Source organism: Budorcas taxicolor, chromosome 1, assembly GCF_023091745.1.
Source record: "Budorcas taxicolor isolate Tak-1 chromosome 1, Takin1.1, whole genome shotgun sequence".
Lineage (NCBI taxonomy): Eukaryota > Metazoa > Chordata > Mammalia > Artiodactyla > Bovidae > Budorcas > Budorcas taxicolor.
In genome coordinates, this window is record NC_068910.1 from 31,946,252 (window position 1) to 31,966,209 (window position 19,958).

A 19,958-nucleotide genomic window follows, 5' to 3' on the forward strand; every position below is an offset into this window, starting at 1 on the left:
CATCACCAGTCTTGAAAATCTCCGCAGAGTCATGACATCACAGTGTGGGCATTAGAGGCATTTATTTGGTTATTATTATTTTTATGACCTGTGACTCTCTTGTCTTATCGCGATTTGACTCCCACACAGAAATACTTTGGGATGTCATCCTGTTGACAGAAGTCGCTGAACAATTAACCTGTGTCCTTGCTTTGCTGATGTGTGGCCCTGGGCATCTCAGTGCACCATTGTTCCTTCCTGGTCTGTTGTGAAAGGGGTTGACTGTGCCCTAGGGCAACTCTGTCCTGGAGGAAGAAGTTCTCCTTTACTGAAAATAAAAGGCTCTTCTCACACGTGCTTTACTAATGCAGCCCCTTTCCTTGCTCAATACCTGACAGTCTTCCATGCCAAGTAAAGCAAAATGCTGCTTTTGTAGGTCTTTGTTACAGTCTGCATAATAAGTTCTTGTTTACCTAATGACTTCATCCCTGACCAGATTGAGTTGCCAGGGCTCAGGGCCCTTCTGCACTATGTAGCAAGATATTTTGCGTATTGTATTGAGTTGGTAAAAAAGTTTGTTCGGGTTTTTCTGTAATATTCTATGGAAACTCCCGAAGAACCTTTTTGGCCAATTTGCTGGAGAAAGCTTGTTTGAGTTAAATTTTACTCCTGAGTTGCTGTCACCAGACAGAATGGCTGGTAGACTTGTTACGAGCTGTTGGTATTAATCTAGCAAGTTTGTTTTGCTGATAGATTGCTTGTTTAACTGTAAAGGGTGAGTACAGAGACTCATCTTGCGCTGCGTATGATTGCACCAAATAGTATTCTGAAGTGGATGAAGTCATGGCGTTGGCAAGCCTGAATGTCTTACTGATGCAGCTGCCAAGATGCTTCTAGAATTATTTTGAAAATTGCCTTGAAAAAAAGCAGGCTAAGAATTTCAGGAGGTCATAAGACCAGAATTTATATATGTTGGGCATGAGGGGAATGTTTAAAAGCACATGTTTCAGGACTTCCCTGGTGGTCCAGTGGCTAAGACTCCAAGCTCCCAAGGAGTCTGGAGGAGGAGGAGGCTGGATCTGAACCCTGGTCAGAGAACTAGATCCCACATGATGCGACTAAAGACATGGCATGTCTCAGTGAAGACTGAAGGTCCTGTGTGCCGCAGCTGAGACCTGGTGCAGCCAAATAAATACCGACTAAAAAACACGTTTCTAGGCTTTACCATCAGAGATGCATATTCAGTGGGTCTGAGGTGGGACCTAGGAAGCTACATACTGAACAACCCCATATGTTCACATGAAGATGGTCTTCAGAATACAGTTTGAGAAAAATTAATATTTTCTCCCAATTCCTTAATAGAAAACTGAACATCAGAGTAATTAGCAACATTAGGATTTCTGAAGTATTGGAATATTGCCTGACTCAGATTTTCAGAGGAGAGTGACAATTTTAGAATTTAACATGGCCAGAATACACATTTTCGAGGTGAAGTTCAAACGTGGAAGATTGATGTTCTGCAAAGACAGCTATCTAATTGATAGGTTAAAATAACCAGTTTGTTTTGCTTTTGATTTTGGAGGGGGTCGGATATTGGAGAAGGACTTGGTGTGGCTGTTGGAGTCTGACTCACAGACCATCAGCTGGGCCTGTGGAGCCACAGCCTCTTCCCTGGTGGCCTGTGCAGTCAAGGGCCTGGTACCAGCAGTGCTTCTTGGCCTCTCTCTGTTCACGTCCTGCAAGGCCTCTCTGTGTGGCTCAGCTTTCCCAGGATGGTGGTTTCGGTGTAACTGTACTTTTTCACAGTGGCTGACTTTTGAGGAGTAAGATCAGGACACCAGGAGGCTCCTGAAAGACTGCCTGTGTAACTGACACAGTGTCCCTTCTGGTGTATTGTGCTGGTGAAGGCATTCCTGGGCCTGCCCGGGTTTAAGGAGATAAAGGAATAGATTCCACGATCTGATAGGGTGCTGTGAGGTCTCATTGTAAAAGACCCTGTGGGTTGGGGGATGTTGTTAAGGCCACACTTGGAGAATACAGTCTGCCATGTGTGACTTGCCCAGGATTAGGCAAAGCAGAGTCCTGCTGGGTACATGCTGAGGGAGGGGGCTCTATTTATGTTGGTGGTAGAGTACTATAGTGCGGGCTTGATAATCTCCATGTTTACAGAATGTTTACTCTGTTACTTTGCGTGTGTTCTTGGCATTTTTGAGAAATGTAAACTCCATCACACATACATGTTTGCATTTATTCTCTTTGTCCTGTGTACCTTCTTGAAGAGTGAGACTCCATGTAACATGTGCCTCCCACTTCCTGCATGGTGTCGGAATGTTCACATGTACTCATGGGTCACTTTTTTAAAAAAATTTATTTTATTGTATTTTTTTTTGACTGTGCTGCATAGCATGTAGGACCTTAGTTCTCTGACCAGGAGTCAGCCTGAGCCCCCTGCAGTGGAAGCACAGAGTTGTAACCACTAGGCCAGCAGAGAAGTTCCCAGGGGTCACTTTACAATTTACATATCCTCTGATTTTTTTTTTCTAGTTAAAAGAATTCATAACCTGATGTCTTTGCTCCTTAGTGGCATTTCCTCTTTTGCAATCATACTTTAAAATCCAATTTCATTGCCCCATTAGATGTGGTTCTTCTATTTTGATTTCAGCTTTTTGACTCTTTTGCAATTGATGCTATCATATCAGTGACATTGACTAGTGGTTTTATTACACAACAGCGCAAAAGAATTGCCTTTCCTCCACTTCTATAAATGTCATACCCACATTTGAGCTGTGCCTGAATTTCACTATAATGCCCTGAACTTGTTAGTTGTTCCACAAATAGCTCCTCTCTCTATTTATGTTAATGCTTTATGCCAAACAACAATTTCACACTTAGAACTGTCCCTGTTGGTTTGTCTGTTTTAAATGTCATCTGCTCATATTTATAAATGTGCAATGAATTTACTTAAATTGGATTTCGTGGGTCCAAGACACCTCTAGTTTTCCTAATGACCAAATAACCAAAAAGCAGAACCGATTAAGAAGAAAAAAGAAATCTCAGGCATACACATCTCCAAGCAGTTGGGTTTGTTTAAAGCTGCTTTGTTTGGCAGGAATCGTTAATAAAAGAAACAGTTCCCCAAAGAACTGTTGTGGTCTTTAATTAAACTCCTTTCCCATAGGTTTGTAATATACCATTGGACAATATTTGGTCAGTTTCTCTGCCTGTCTTTCTTAGTCACAGGCTGGACTTTATTGGATCCCACGTCCTAAGGGAACATTAGGAGCAGAGAGAGGCAGACTGCATCAGATGAAAAGTTAATTGTGTTTAAGCTGTGCTGGAAACCGGCCTCCTGTGCACGTTAGCCAAGAGCCAAGTTCAGCATGCAGGTGCCCTGGCTGTTCCGCCGGGTCCGCAGCCAAGAATATCTGACACGAAGTTTAGCAGCACAGAGGCCAGTGATCGTGGAAAAGGCCAGTCCACAGCCTTACTTCTCAGCTGTCATGGGCTCTGGAACAATGGACAATGCAGGTGATTCATTCCACTGGTGGGGCTGGAAGTTGGGGTTTTCTTTTAGGAAGAAGTGCTACTGGGCAGCAGTTTGTACCTTGAGTTAATTAAGACCCAGAACTGTCTCATGGAAAAGCTGTGATGAATTACCCCAAAAGATCTGGAAGCTAAGCACGGTTGAAATTTTTGAAGAGCTATTTCATCTGGCTTTCTTCCTGCCCTTGAGTTGAGGATCACTATATCAGAGTAGACACACACAGTGGGCTGCCCTGCGACCCTGCAGTGGCCCATGTTTTTAGAGGAAATGCCCCCTTTCCTTCTTGTCAGCACCTAAGGTGGGCCACTCCCATCTCCCCCAGTCTTGGCACATCCCTGGACACACATCATCACGAAGAGATATCAAGAGGTCTTCTGGGGTTAGAAGTTCTGTGAACATTCTTGCTTCATCTGGATGGTGTGGCCATACCTACACGATTTATGATTCTATAGCAATTCATATATTAGGGTATGAATCAGTTACTTACATTAGGGTATGAATTAAGATATGAAATTGCTAATAGTTGATCATTTTTCAACCTATGAAGTGGCAACTTTATAAGGTTAAACATTTTACGTGGAAATCATAAAATAATGTAGTGCAAATGCATGAGATAGATTAGCAGTCATGACATGTATATAATCTAGGTGCAATGGTGAGTTCAGAAGCTATTCTATAATATAATAGCTATTCTATTAAATAATGATCCCCTCTTCTTCTGCTTTAAGAGTGCACTGTAGGCCTCCATGGCCAGATGTGATTAGGTTTGATCCTCTGCTCTGCCATCCACCAGCTGGTTTGGCTGTGGGGAAAGTTCCAGGCCCCAGTTTTTTCATCTGAAAATAAGACTGGTAGTAGCAGCTACTTTCTAGGATTGTTAAGCAGATCACATAGATAATATAGGTAATCTTTGGAAGGTACAGGTTTGAACTGCAGTATGGGTTCACTGATATTCAGATTGCTCTTAGTAAATACACACCAGAGCATGACATGATCTGTGATTGGTTGAATTGCAGTTGGTTTAAACCATGGATGTATGCACTGACTCTAAACTTAAACTTGCTCAGTGTCTCTAATCCTTGCCTTGTTCAAGGGTCAACTGTGCCTGTCTCACCAGCGGCATCTCCTACCACACCCCTTACGAATTTGATGCCCTGGATGCTCTGGAGTAGAGTCATGTTTTCACTTGAGTCTTCTACTCTTCCCTTTTACAACTAAGTCTCTCCGTGTGCTATTTTTCTACTTTCCAGAATATTCTTCTCCCCATGCCTTTGCTTACATGATTCTCCCTCTTGCCTGGGATCTCACCTTGCTTCTTGTTTCCTTAGCTCCCCTTGACAGCTCTAGATGGGTCATGATTGTTGACTCAGGCTCTTAACGGAACCCTGTAACTTTCCTTTGTGATACTTAATCTGTGATATCAGATTAAGATATTTGAGAGTTTCATCCATCTGTCATCCTCAGTTGACTGTGAGTTTCCACATGGGCAGGAAATGAGATGCTTTTGGTCACTGTTGCTCTCTGGGGGACCTGGGTCATAGTTGGGGTTCCAGAAACATTTATTGAGTGAAGGGACTTACAATTTAGCAGTTCTTCTAACTTAAGACTTTCTGATACTTCTTGTAAAATAATGACATGGGAAACCCAAGTTCTTGAGCACAGTGTATATGTGTTTTTCTAAAAATAACTGGTAAACCCATCAGCTTTTAAGAAGTCACTCTTGGCATTTTGCACAAAGTGACGGGTGGGCACTGAAGTACAAGGTTGAAGAGCAGAGTCCTTGTCAGAAGTCTAGGTTTAAAGTCAGCTCATCACCTGTGTGTGCTCTGTGATCTTGGAAAGGATACTTTTTCTGAAACTCATTTTCTTTGCAAAATGAATATTAAAAATAGTACCTGTATGCTGCAGGCTGAATCATGTCCCTCCAAAATCCACATGTTGAAGTCTTAACCTCCAGCTACTTCAGAACGTGACCTTATTGGGAGGAAGGGTCTTTACAGAGGTCATCAAATTAAAGCAGGGATGTTAGGGTATACTCTAGTCCCATACGATTGGGGTCCTTATGAAAAGGGAAAGTTTGAACATGGAAACACAGGTAAGAGGGAACATGATTACGTGATATATATATAGAGAAGATGGCCTCCTGCAAGCTAAGGAGAGGGTGAGAGACAGGCCTGAGAGCCTTCAGAAGGAACCAATTCTGCCAACCCCTTAATTTTGTACTTCTAGCCACCAGGACTACGAGAAGATAAATTTCTGTTGTTGAAGCCACCCAGTCTGTGGTTCTTGTTTCCGTAGCCCTAGCAAACTAATACACTGAATTAGTTTAACATACAGTAGTGCTTTGTGTTGAACAATCCAAAAATGTCACTGACTCACAGCAGAAAGCATGAATTTTTCTTGCCTGTTGGCCTGTGGGTTGGTTGAAGTTCACCTGGACTCTAGACCAGCTGGGTTCTGATCCTTGTACATTCTCACCCTGGTGCTGGCACCCAGGGCATATTCTCTCACTGAAGAAGGTAAGAGAAATGTCCAACGCAAATGACGCAGACCCACTGAAAGGCTTCCGTGGCATCATCATCGTGCTTGGCAGCATTCCATTGGCTAAAGCAAGTCACTTGGCCAAACCTACTTCCAATAGGCAGAAATATATATACTCTGTCTCCTGTAGGTGGAGGTATTGAAGGTCACATGGAAAAGGCAGAGAATGAAATAATCCAATGGGTCAGTTGGATTGACCATACGCATCTTCCACCTGGAATGCAGGAGACCCTATTTCAATTTCTGGGTTGGGAAGATCCCCTGGAGAAGGGATAGGCTACCCACTCCAGTATTCTTGGACTTCCCTGGTGGCTCAACTGATTAAATAATTCGCCTGCAACATGGGAGACCTGGGTTTGATCCCTGGGTTGGGAAGATCCCCTGGAGAAGGGAATGGCTACCCACTCCAGTATTCTGGCCTGGAGAATTCCATGGATGGTATAGTCCATGGGGTTGCAAAGAGCTGGGCACAACTGAGTGACTTTCACACATCACAGGGTTGTGTTTGATAGATAAGACTTTTCAGGTAAAACTTTGCATCTAGTCACTGCTCTATAGATGGTCATTGCTATTGTTGTTTTTCTTATTCTGGGACAAATTCTAGTATTCATCTTCAATTGCAAGTCTTCATGGACATTTTCTTTTCAAACAAGAAGAATTAGCTGAGTAAATTGCATTAATACTCGGTTAAGTAAAACTCTCTGTAGACTGCATTCTCGCAGCTGTGATTAATTCTTTTTAAATTCTTTTAAATTGCATGTCTGCTTCAGTGGATTGGAACAGAGATATGACTTCAAGCTTATGTTTCTCGTTAGGGCATGGAGGCCACAATTAAACATCCTTTTTCTTCTTCTTTGAAAAAAAAATCAAAGACTCTTAGATTGTTGTGAAAGGCCACATAAATATGTTTAAATCGATAGTTGAATTCTCTAAAGTGCCATCAAGACAAAGTGTTAAATGTTTTGATTAAATTTGTGATTGGTTAAGCTAGAAATCCATACAGTTTCATGTCACACAGTATATAATAAATGGCATGTAGAGTATCTTAATTGTACCCATTTATCACTTCCCTCTGTTTCTAACTGCATAAAGTTATCAAAATCTGGAAACTCAAACATTTTTATTTCCACTTGCTTGGTTGGGCTTTGTTCTCTGTATTGCTTGCTGTATTGAGTCTGGTTTTGAGTTAAATATTTCTGACACAACCTTCATGACTCATTTACATTTAAATAGTAACAGGAAATCTCTTTGCCAAGAAGGCTGTTGGAATCAAATTTTACACCAGATCTTTTCTTTTAAAGATGTTATAATCAATTATTTTGTACATCAAAGTACTTTTTTGCTTTCCTTTTGGTAAATCTAAGTATTATAGACTGTGTACAAATGTTTCATTTTTCATCTTGGGTGATTATTATTGCTTCTGATGCTTATAATTTATGCCAGTTGCTATAATATTAAAAATTAGAAATGGACTTCTGAGATACTCATTGCTATTGAAGTTCTGTGAGAGAGACTTTAAAGTATAATGCATGCTCTTGAACTTGTTATTTCATGTTGAATGAGATCTACTCATAGGATAGGGAATATATAATTATAGGAAAAGTGATGAAATCAAATAGATTCCTAATCAGCAAATTGAGGTGTGATTTGCAGACATCCAAATGATGGGAAGATTTCGTGGAACTTGGTGGGAGTTGAAGATGATTAAGAGTAAATCTGTCTAGCTGGGAAAACAAGTATGTTTAGTAGAGGATCAGAGGAAAAAAAGAAAAAATTCCCAGGCTTCCAAATGGATTGCGTCTATCACCCTACCTCATATTCTCAGGAATTCTCTTCGGGATGCAGTAGACTCGCAGGAAGGCTTCCAGGCTTGTAAACCAGCGTCAGTGGCATCAGCTTCATTAGACCTTGTTGTTCTAGATGTCTGTAGGAGGAAGAACAGAGCCATTGTGTGCTGAGATCTTGTCACGGTTCTCCCTGAACTGGATTTTTTGAAAGGGATGGTTAAAGCCTTGTGTAATAGTAACTTACATCTTATTGAGTCCTTGGTCTCTACCAGGCATTGGGGGTCTTGTGTATATTGGTTCATCTTATTCCTCCCCCAAGTTTTTTTGTTGTTGTTGTTGGAGATGATGGATAAGGTTTATTACCGTGATTATAGTGATGGTTGCATGAATGTATGTCTATCTCCAAATTCATCAAATTTATGCATTTAATATATGTAGTTTTTAAAATTGAGGTTTTCCCGATGGCTATGAGAGTGAAGAATTGACTGCAGTGCAGGAGACACAGGAGACTCGGGTTCGACCCCAGGGTTGGGAAGATCCCCAGGAGGAGGGAATGGCAACCCATTCCAGTATTCTTGCCTGGAAAATCTCACTGGACAGAGGAGCTTTGTGGCGGGCTGCCATCTGTTGGGGTTGCAGAGTTGGACATGACTGGCTGACTAATACTTTCACTTTAAATATATCAGTTACGTCTCAGTAAAGCTGAAATAAAATGAGAAGATACGGATTTCTTGAGCTTGAAAGTCTTCCTGTTTTCCTGCTGAATTTTCTTTGAGGGAGATCTTTGATGCCCACTTTTCTCTACCTCACATCCTACCATATCTAGAATTCAGTGGCGTTCCCCTGGGAATTCTTTGTGTATCAGACTCACTGGGATAGGCAGGAGTGGGGGATGTCTTCCTCAAAGCCTCTTGAGGTCAGTCATATCGTTCCCGTTTTCAGAAGACAGAACTGAGGACCAAGGAGGATGCTCAGTGCGCTCAGTGGGGGAGCCGGATGGGGCACCTTGGCTACTAACGTGCAGTGTCCACAGTCCTGATCACTGTGCTCATCTTCACTGTCTTGTTCCCTTGAGTATTTATATAGGTGCCCTAGATGCTGTACTGTGTTCTGAGCACTGGGGATGAGGTGTGTTTACAACAGAAACAATGCCTGTCTTCAAGGAGTTGATAGTGTACTGGGGCTCACAGGCAGTAAACAAGCAAGTCACTAATGAATACAATTTCAGGTTGTGCCAAGTGCTATAAAAATAAAACTGTGTTGGGCTAGAGATGTTGGGAGAAGAGATACTGTCATAGAGATGTTGATATTTGAGAAATTTCCAACAAGGGATTCAGGATGTTGGGAAATTCATTGACTTGTTTGTTGGAAAGCAAGCAAGTATGCTCTACCAGTGTAACTAGGGCTGTGATCTGGACTTTCCAGGACTCAAGATTTTATACCATACTGGACCACAGATGGAGAATGCCTGTGGACAGCGTTTTAAGTGATCTCAGGACAAACTTGAGACTTCTTTGTTTTGCCCTGCTCATCTCCCTAGCTCCCCAGTTCTCCTCGTTGAAAATCTAGGCCAGGAGAACCTGCATAACAAGTATTTTCTCCTTAGTTGGGAAGGGACTACATCTGAAATTATTCCTCTGTATTACACACTGAATGGGGCAGATGATCATGGAAGGAACTTGCTGCCATTTAGGAAAGTTACATGGGGGATTTAAAAACATGGTAGAGTGAAAGTTAGAAACTAGTATCAATCTAAAAATGTTGAAAAATATGAAATAAAACAGCCCTTAATGGCCTGCTTATTACCTCCTTTCTTCATTTAACTGAGTAGATATTCAAAATTTGTTTATTTACGACTGCACGGGGCCTTTGTGCTGCACTCGGGCCTTCTCTAGTTGTGGCGAGTGGGGGCTACCCCCTCGTTGTGGCGCTCAGGCTGCTTCTTGCGGTGGCTTCTCTTGTCGGGGTGTGTAGTCTCAGCAGTTGTGGTGCGTAGACTTAGTTACTCTGCGGCACGTCGGATCTTCCCTCTAAGCAGGGATCGAACCCATGTCCCCTGCACTGGTGGGCGGATTCTCGACCACTGAACTACCAGGGAAGTCCTCACCATGAATCTTAACATCGGGGACTATTGGTGAACTGAGGTGGGGGTAAACTAGGAGAGGAGCTAGCAGTAGGGTGCATTTCACGTGCCGGCTCTGATCCTCATTAGGAGCTTCACGGAGTGTAGTGTTGAGAGGGATTCTGAAGTTGCACTGGGCTCTGTGGTAGGGACACCGGAGCCTGTGGTGTTACCTGCTGGGAGCCCAGGCGGGAGGAGTGGATCTCTGTCTGTATTGCGGCATTGGAGGAGCCAGGCTGTGGAAACCATTGTACTGTGATTTTTCTGGCCTGATTGAGGTCAAGAAACAGGAAGTATAGCAGGTGGATGTTCATTACAGATGAATTCCCTCCTCCTTTCCTTTCCATTTCCTTCCTTCTGCCCTCTTCCCTTTCTCCCTCCTTCCCTTCCTTCCTCATGCATCTCTCCTCTCTGCGCGCCCTCCCCCCCCCCGCCTTTTCCTTCTCAGCCAAACAGTATATTATGACAGAGTCTATCATTATGAAGATCACAAATCCTGGAGCTGGGCTTCTTGACTGCCAGATCTGGTTCTCTCACCTTCTACGCATGTGACCTTGAACAAGGCACTTCAGCTCTCTTGCCTGCAATCTGGGAGAACAATGCCTCCTTCCTGGTGCCTCTCATTTTTCGTCTCTCATAACAATTCCTTTGAGGACTGTTTCTCAGTATGTGACACATACACCCCAAATGACTGTAAGTTTGAGATGGTTTTCAGTGTTTTCAGACAAGGGGATAAATAATACTGTCTTACAGAGTGAGATGTTACTCTTCTCTTTGAATCCTTCTAAGAATTCAAGGATAAAATCTCAACGTAGAGTTCTTTTCTCTAACACTTTCGTAACACTTGTTCATTAGCGTTACTGGCTAGAGAACACACTCGGGTCTCAGATTTTTCTGTTGGGACCGTGTCTACCTGAAATTAATAATCTCATTTGCATCCTACTGCCTTTCAGAGTTACCTCTCTTCATGACAAGCGATACGAGTTTTATGCTCCGAGAGAGGGTTCAAAATTTCCCTTCACATTTTTGTGCAAATAGGAGAAGTCAGTCTCTTTAAAGAAAAAGTCCCAAAATACACAATGGAATGAGATGTAGTAATGACTGACATGTAGCCTGCACAGAAGTAATACTCCAGTGTGTGCAGTGGGGTGGGTTGAGAAGAGCAGCAGAGATGGGCAAACCATTAAGTTTGAATGGGATCCTCTTTGTTTAAGCCAAACTGGCCTTGCATCTGTACCACCACCTCTGTTTGTAGGGCTTTTTCCAGATTAGTTCCTCTGACCCCTTTCCTTCACCTTGTATTTTTAATCTTTCAAATTTCTGCTCGTTCATTGCACTCTTAAAAAATCCTTCCTCGATTCCCCTGCAGGGCTGCATTGTCTGTTATCGGTTCTTTTAGACTAATGTTCAGTTTTTGTGAGCACACATCTCTGGCTAATTACATATTTACTGGCAGATGTGGAGTAGTGCCTGCCTATACTGTAGGTCACTTGTGGACAGGGTCCATGTTTATTTTAGCTTATCCATTATCCCCAGAACCTACTAGAATGTAGTAGTTCTGTCTTTGGTAGTTTACAGTAAATATATCAGTATCGACAATTTCATATATCTTTCCATGTGGAAAGATTCAAAATCTGCTTTAGGAGTAGTTACCGTTTAGATTAGTCGAACCGTGGACTTAACATTGTGGGGCTTCCAGCAGATATTACTACTCTGAATCTGCGCCATCTACGTCTTTTAATTCACAGAAGTGATGTTAGAAATAAGTTTTACTGCGTATGTAAGCAATATCATATGATATTTGCCTTCGACTTCAAAGATGTGACTTATTTCACTTTGTGTTATAATCTCTAGATCCTTCCATGTTGCTACAGGTGACATTATTTCATTCTTTATAAAGGCTGAGTAACACCCCATTATATATTTTTGCCACAGCTTCTTTATCCGTTCGTCTGTCGATGGACCTTCCATGTTGCTGCAGATGGCATTATTTAATTCTTTTTAATGGCTGAGTAACACCCCATTATATATATTTGCCACATTGTCTTTATCCATTCTTCTGTCGATGGACATTTAGGTTGCTTCCACGCCTTGGCTATTGTAAGCAGTGATGCAGTGGACTTTGGGGTGCATGTATCCTATCGAACCATGTTTTAACCATTGCAGAATCAAAAAAAAAATGATACACGTGAACTTACTTACAAAATGTAAACAGACTCACAGATTGGGGAACGGATTTACGGTTGCCACGGGGGAAGGATAGGGGGAAGGGATAGATTGAGAGTTTGGAATTGACATGTGCACACTGCTGTATTTAAAATAGAATGACTTTCCATAAAAAATAAATGTTTTGTTGGTGACACAAATAATGTTCAAAATATACAATTGGTTAGAATCTGTTCTTGCACAGATGAGGTTGCTAAAGAAAAAATTACTTATGAAACTTGTTTCTGATGGTAAGATAGGCTTTTTTTTTTAGGACTGTAGCAACAGGCACATAGGGTCTGCTGCAGTGTAATTTTATAGTGGGGGAGAGAGACTGAGCTCAACTCTGAATTCACCATGGCGAGGTCAATGGGTGGGAAATTTCTAAGAGGTGACGCCTAGGGCCTGGAAGATTCTGTCTAAAACCAACTAATGAATTTCTTGCTGGGAGCAGGCCAAGGCGATCAGACGTCACCTGGGGGTTTGGTGGATGATGGGGAACCTGGTCAGATATTGAGGGCAATCAGATACTGGAGGGTTGGAGGGTTCTAATTAAACTAATTCAGCGGGGTTCTTGCTAAGACTGGATTTTACAAGGAACTGTACAGAAGGACCTGGGAGAAAGTTCAGAAGCCTGACTGAAGTATGATCAAGAAAGTCTTTGTTGTGATTTAAGAATAAGGACAATAGAAGCCTGGAACTCCAAGAGTTCTAGTCCTCTGCTCAGGGGAGAAATTTGTTGTCTGAATTAATTAAGCAGAGTTTAACCTGCCTTTAGAACATGGTTGTATTTACCTGGGGGTGCATCTATGCAAGGAGCTTTATGAAGCACCTAAAAAGCCTGGGAACAGGGACTTCCTTTGCCCTGTGTAGTCCCAGGTGATTTGATTCCCTGGAGACCTGCCCTGCTTGGTCATGAATGTTCGTAGGTGTGGTGGAATTCACTGTGAGACCTGCTCTAATTGTGACCTCTCACCTGAGTGGGAACAGGGGGTTGAGGAGACCTGTGGCTCTCAAGTCACCTCTGAACATTGGAGGTGCTCCATAGTCACTGAGAGAGCTTGGCAACCATTGATGGCCAGTTGGCGTGGTCATCTTATAACCAGAGAGCAATAGACCATTGTTAAAAGATCTGAATGGGAGAGGCAGTGGTGGGTTGGAGAATGTTGCAGTTGAGTCAAGAGATCTTGATGATTGATTTATGTGACTGTGAGGAAGACGGCAAACCTGACGGGTCCTGGGAGCAGGTTTTGAGGTGTGGGTTGGTTGAAGGAGGCTTTCTGTTTCTATCTTGTAAACCGGGCTGGTCCCTGACTCTCTTAGGAAGCAGACAGTGTTGGTCTTTGATAACCTCTCACCTCTCTCACCATGGCCCATTGTGAAACATTTCTTTCCCCAGTGCTCTGTCTTAAAGAACATCCTACCTGTCTGGTGTGCTGTGGCAGCAGGCTCCCAGGCCTCGTTTGCCAGGAAAAGCACTTTGGAGTCATCTGTGCACCCAGCCTATGTTGCAATGATTATGGCTGGAAATCCCATGGGACTCCAGCCCATGTAAATAAATTTGTGGTTCCAAAAAACAATCTTTTATGTATGACTCTTTTTAGATTTGCTGAAAAGTTGCACAGATCCTGTAGAGAACTCTCTGATATCACTGACTCCACTTGCCCTTAGCATAACATCTTATGTATCCAGTGTTATTATCAAGGATAAGAATTTGATATTGGTGTAATATTATTAACTGACCTACAGACCTTATGTGAAATTCGCCAGTTTTCCTCTAATGTTCTCATTTGTTTCAAGACCCCATCTAGTCTCCCACATTGTCTTTGATTGGCCTTAGTTTCCTCCAGTTTGGGACGGTTCCTTGATCTTTCCTTGTCTTCATGACCTTGACATTTTTGAAGAGTCCTGGTCAGTTATTTTATAAACAGATCTCAGTTTGGGTTTTTCAGTGTTCTTTCATGATTGGACTGAGGTTGTGCATTTTGGACATGAATTTAACAAAAGTACTGTGTCATTCTCAGTGAATTATGTGAAGGGGTTTATGATGTTGATATATCTCATCACAGTGATGTTTTCCTTGAACAGAACTTGGTACCTTGGTGTTTACCAAGTTTCTCCCATATTAAGTTAGTATCTTTCCCTTCACAGTTTACATGCACATCTGTGATTTTAAACCTGATAGTATCCCCATGAGGGCAACGAAATTTTGGGCAAGAGAAATGGCCCCCTTCTCCCAACCTCCACTTAAAAAGCATTCATTTGATTATTGTGGCTCATCCTGGAAAACCGTGCAGAATGGTTGATTCAGCTCAAATAAAGTTGTCTTTTGGCTGCTTTAGTGGCAGTTTTAAAAGATAGAAATAGTGATAATTCCTTTCTCCTTGCTGCCATCACTGTAGAACCTGTCTTAGATGATTTTACCTTCCTGATTAAAAATGTTTGGGCTCCAAGTGATTGTAGGAAAATCTCTAACTTCCCAGCATGCCTCCCAGGACCTTCCACAGTAGGACTGAAATCTATTTGTCCGTTTTCTTTCACTCTCTCTCCTGTGCCCTGGACACTGACACGTCCCATATGTCAGTCATGTTCAACCGATGACTGTCCTTGGTTTTGGCTTATGCTGTTCTCTCAGCCAGATGTCTCTTCTCTTCTCATCTCTGCCTCTTAAAACTCCCGTCATCTGTGGATAAACAGTATTACGTCATTAGTCATTAAGCCATGGTCTCTCATCTCTCAACCTGTCTTTCTGTACTCTGTGAGGCTCAGGAGTCTAACAACTACATGTCTGCATGTGCCAATTGCCTCCTAGAAGGCTCTGCCAGTATGGGGCAGTAGAGGCGCTGAAAGATACTTCGTTGCTGGGGGCATCGCCCCGGTCATGCTTCTTCACCCCGGCAGTGGCAGCTCCTTCTTGTAGCAGCCCTGGGATTCACACGCTGTATTCCCTGCAGTGCCACAGTCAGCCACATTGTGCCTTCTGAGATGCTGGTACTCGCTGCCTGGAGAGCTGAGTCCCAGCCCCACGGGAATCCCTCCTCTAAGCTCAGAGTTAACAGTACCTGCTGGGTAGTCCTTCCTGCTCACACTTCCATTTCACCTTGGCAGAGAACCTTCTCTAAGCTTGGAAGTGCTGCTAATTCCAGCCTCTTCCCTTCATTTCTGCAGTCCCAACAATGATAGGTTTCTCCCTACGTGAGAGCTTAATGTTCTCTTTTTGCTCTCTATAAAGTTAGCAATCAGATTGACCGGTAACACTAACTTTATTAAATGCTCTGTTATAAGAATGTCTACATAAAAAATACCAAACCCAAACCCCTGGTATAGTTTCTGTCTTCAGACTGGACCCTGAATGATATGGACAGAGGTACCAGGATGGGTTTAGGGGTGTGTTTCTGAGGGCCTTGTGGTTTGAGCCCGTGGCCAGGGGCACACGCAGTGCTGGGACCACATGCGGCCAGTCACACCGTGATTTGCGCCAAAGATCGGGGGTCCACGCGACTTCTGCCCTTGACTGTGATGGCATCACGATGACTATTCAGATGACATACTCATGTGTTTAAGCTCTCAGTCATGTCATAGAGAATCAGAGAGCTCCCCCAGCAATCCCAAAAGAGCTTGCTCACTTGAACCATATTTGGAGATAATGGTGACTGTCGCTGTTACCATGTCTTCCTGGTTTGAGAGAGAGAGAAGAGGAATAAACCCAGCTTGGCTCAGAAGTCTCCCCAGATGCAGTTAGCTCTGGCCAGGAAGGAGATGCCATACAGTGGGGACCAGGCTGCCAGCTATGGGCAGCTGTTTCCCACAGCAGAGGGCAGAGGCCGTAAGAAAAGAGTGAGATACAATTGGGATACAATATTGAGCAGTTGTGAGGGGTATACTGTATTGAGTTGATACATTTATATTGCAATATGATTGCCATTGTACCTATAGCTAACATCTCGGTCATGTCACATAAATTATCATTTGTTCTCCTGATGGGAACAATTAAGATCTACTCTCATACGAAGTTGAATGCTTTCTTGTCTCTAGTCACCGTATTAGGTATCGGGTCTCCAGGATTTATTTATCTACTGGTTGCAAGTATATCCCCTTAAACAGCACCTCCCAAATTCTCCAGCCCCTGGTCACCCTTTCTGCTTTCTTCTTGTCTAGATCCCATGTATATGAAGTTTCCTATAGTATTTGTCCTCCTCTCTCTGAATTATCTTGCTTAGCGTAATGTCCTTAAGGTCCATCTATGTTGTTGCAAATGGTGGGATTTCCTTCTTCCTCATTACTGAGTAGTATTCCGTTGTATATATGTAGCACAGCTTCTTTGTCCGTTCCTCTGCTGACAGGCACTTGGGTTGTTTCCCTGGCTTGATTGTTGTAAATGAAGCTTCAGTAAGCATGATAGCCTATTCTCATTTCCTGGGGATATATACTTAGAATTGTTGAATTGTATGGTAGTTGTATTTTTAATTTTTTGAGGAGCCCCTATTCTGTTCCCCATCGTGGCTGCACCAGTTTATATCACTACCACCAGTCACTGGTTTTTGAATATGTATCGACGTACAGTTCATAGTCAGGGAAGGAAATCTAGTGCCTGGTCAACTTAAGGGTGGGGAGAATCCTTTTGCAGCTCTGTCTCAAAAACTAGAGTCTGACTTTTAAGCCAAGAGGACATTTGGCAGGTATCGGAAGAAGCTGTTATCCTGAAGGACTTGGAGATTCAGGGCAAAAGCCTGGCTGCTCTTTGGCACCTTTGATAAAAGAGCAGGACTCCATGTGAGAGAAAGGGGTATCTTTTCTTTTCTGCATGGAATGAGGTGTGGCTTTAGAACAGCAAAGACTGAGGGTGCTGAGTGAACCTTGAAAACCAGGTGGGTCTCACCTTTGGGAGTCTTAGGGAGACCACACCCCAGGCAGACAAACAGCCTTCTGGAAGGGGAGAGGGGATGGGCATGGTGAAGCTCCTTCACCCAGCAGATGCCAACCAGGATGCCAGAGCATAAACTCACATCAAAAGGACTCCCCCTAAATGTTGAATCCTTTTGAAGTAGGGGCTGCAGAGCCAGCTTAATTCAGACATAAATGCAATTTCTTTTATGTAATTTCCAATATTTCTCATGCTGGCAAGGCTTGGGATTGCTCACATTGCATTAAAACCTGCCTAAACAACTTAAAAAAAGAAACACACACACACTATTGTTATTCTGTACTGTTAGGCTGTGACAGGCTCTTCTCATCCTGAAGACTTAAGCGTTCGAAACTCAGACCAAGAGAATGACAAAGAAAGCTGTGGATATTAATCCCCTGGTTTTCACTTGCATGTCTTTTTCACTGACATCTTTTCAGGGTTTCCAGAAGAATGAAGCTTACTGGCAAGGGACTTCTGAGACTGTCAGTTCCCCAAAGGCAGTTTGGGGTTTGTCGTTAGCAGACCTGGCCAAGCACACGTGGAAATAAATCATTACTTGTTTTACCTGTTGTTTTAAAAAGGCAGCTTTGAGACACTTTGAATATTTCACTGTGGGGGTTTTGGCAAAACATATTTCAAATGGAGGGGGGGTGATGGGCATAACAAACAATGGGAAGGAGCAAATGAATGTCCTCTGAAGGATGGCTACTTAGGACACATGTGTATGTTGCTTGTGGATGTAAATTAGAATATTTGGAGACCCCATGGTGTTATTTCTGAAGCCCTTTACTTATTATTCATGGTTTCATTATGGCCCCTTTTATTCACAGACACATCTAGGAGCAGGGGAGGGGAGGGGGCAGGTGCTGGGGTTAGCCTTAAAAAAAAAAACTAAACATAAAACTCGCCATATATTTTAGAGTTATAGGTGCACGCATTTCTTCTCTTCCATCAAATCTTGCTTTTCCATTTTAGCCACATAAATGGTTGTCATAGTGACATTTGCTTCCAGCCTTCATAGCTTCGATATGGAGCAGAAAGCTCAGACAGTATCCAGTGACCATAAATTCAGCTCTAACTGTCCCCTTAGCTCTCTGAAACTAATCAGAAGCGAGGACTGCCATAGACCCACTCCTGCTATCACAGAACAAGTGGAAATTATGTTGAAATTAGGCTACAACGGACCCTTTGTCTGTGTTACTCAGAATGGTGTTACTCATTTTTAGGGTAAAGTGTGCAAGCTCAGCATTTCAAAGAACACGTAGCCAGCAAAAGTCATGATTTCTGTGACCCAGCAGTAAAGTAGGACATTTAATTCCTTGTAACAATCTCTTCATGACTTGCATCTGGAAAGTGGCCATTAAAAGTGGTGAGATAGTTAAAAAAATAATTTTTCAAAATTTCTTCCAGCAGACATCAAACTCTCCTTTTTTGTAATATTTACTTCTGTTACTTTATAAAACTTAGGTATATATTGAATATCATCTCTAAAGATATTTCTTTAAGGTTTTTTTTTAATTGAAAGATTTAAGAATTAATATAATCTAGAGGTAAAGTCTTCAGGTTCACTTCAGCAGTTGAAGGTTCTAAGGCATGGAAAGGACTGTGGAAGACCACTGAGGTGAACTAGTTTATAGGGGAGGGGATGGAAAAATAATTTCCTGGTCTTAGTTTAGGTTGAGGGTCTTTGAAGGACTAGACATTTAAAAGTGTTTCCTGGTGGTATCCGGGCCTCCTGCTGTAGTCAGCTCTAACTTCCGTAAGAGTAGGACATGCAGCTATCAGCAGCGGCACGAAATATGAAAGAAAAAAAAAAGAGCAAAGATGACCTGGAATAATATATCATAGGCATTTGGCTGCAAGAAGGAAAATAGTACCTAAAAGTGGCTTAATTCATGTGGATTTCTTTTTCTTCTTATAAATAACAAGTCAGGAGTTACAGAATTCCAGGCTTGGTTCAGTCAGTCCTTAATGACATTGCCTTCCCCCTCCTGCTACCACTTCAGGTTCACATCCTAAGTTGTCGTCATCCGTTGTTGAAGGAGGGAGAAGGTGAGCATGTTCTTCTTGCTCTTCTGTCTCTCACTTTTTCTCACTAACTTTCTCTCTTAATCTGAGATACCTCTCTGGTCCTGCAGATGTCCACGTATGTTTCACTGGTAGGATTGTATCCTGCCCCTGGTTGCCAGGGAGATGGGAAAAGTAAATACCTGACATTTTTCAGGGTCTGTCTTGAAGGTGGAATCTGTGTTCAGAGTAGAAGGGGGAAGTTAATGGTTGGCGTTGAGTGTTGACAACCAACATCGTCAGCCATAGATGGAGTTTGTGGACTGAAAAAATGTCATGGCATTGCTTTGCCTGTCTAGTCTGACTTATGAGGTAACTGGCACCAGAAGAGAATAGATGAGCTGTTCACATAGCGTGGTGTCAGGTTAAAAATCTAAGTCTATATCTTCTGACTCACACTGTAGACCTGAGGCTGACGATGACTAACTTCTGGGCTGTCAATCCCAGCTGGCACAGCAGGGGCTTTGTTTAGCGTGTATCAGCTTGCTTATTTTCTGCCTGTAGCACTGGGGGGCCTGCAGGCTTCTCACAGCTGAGGGCACAGATGTCGCGGCATGGCGCTTCTTTGGCTGAAAAGTGGCCAATCATTGCCTCCTAATTAAAGATCAAACATGATTTCAGATGGTCCCCTTCCTAAGATGTCATGGGAGATGTTCCTCGTATCTGCCAGTGGTGCTGATCATGTTGTCATTCCTGGCAACTAATTCCTGGAATGAATAATAAAATTATAATAATCTCGCACCAGAGGGAGGACGGCCAATTTGTAAAGTCCATTAAGAATTGAGCAAAGGATTGTCCTCTAATGAG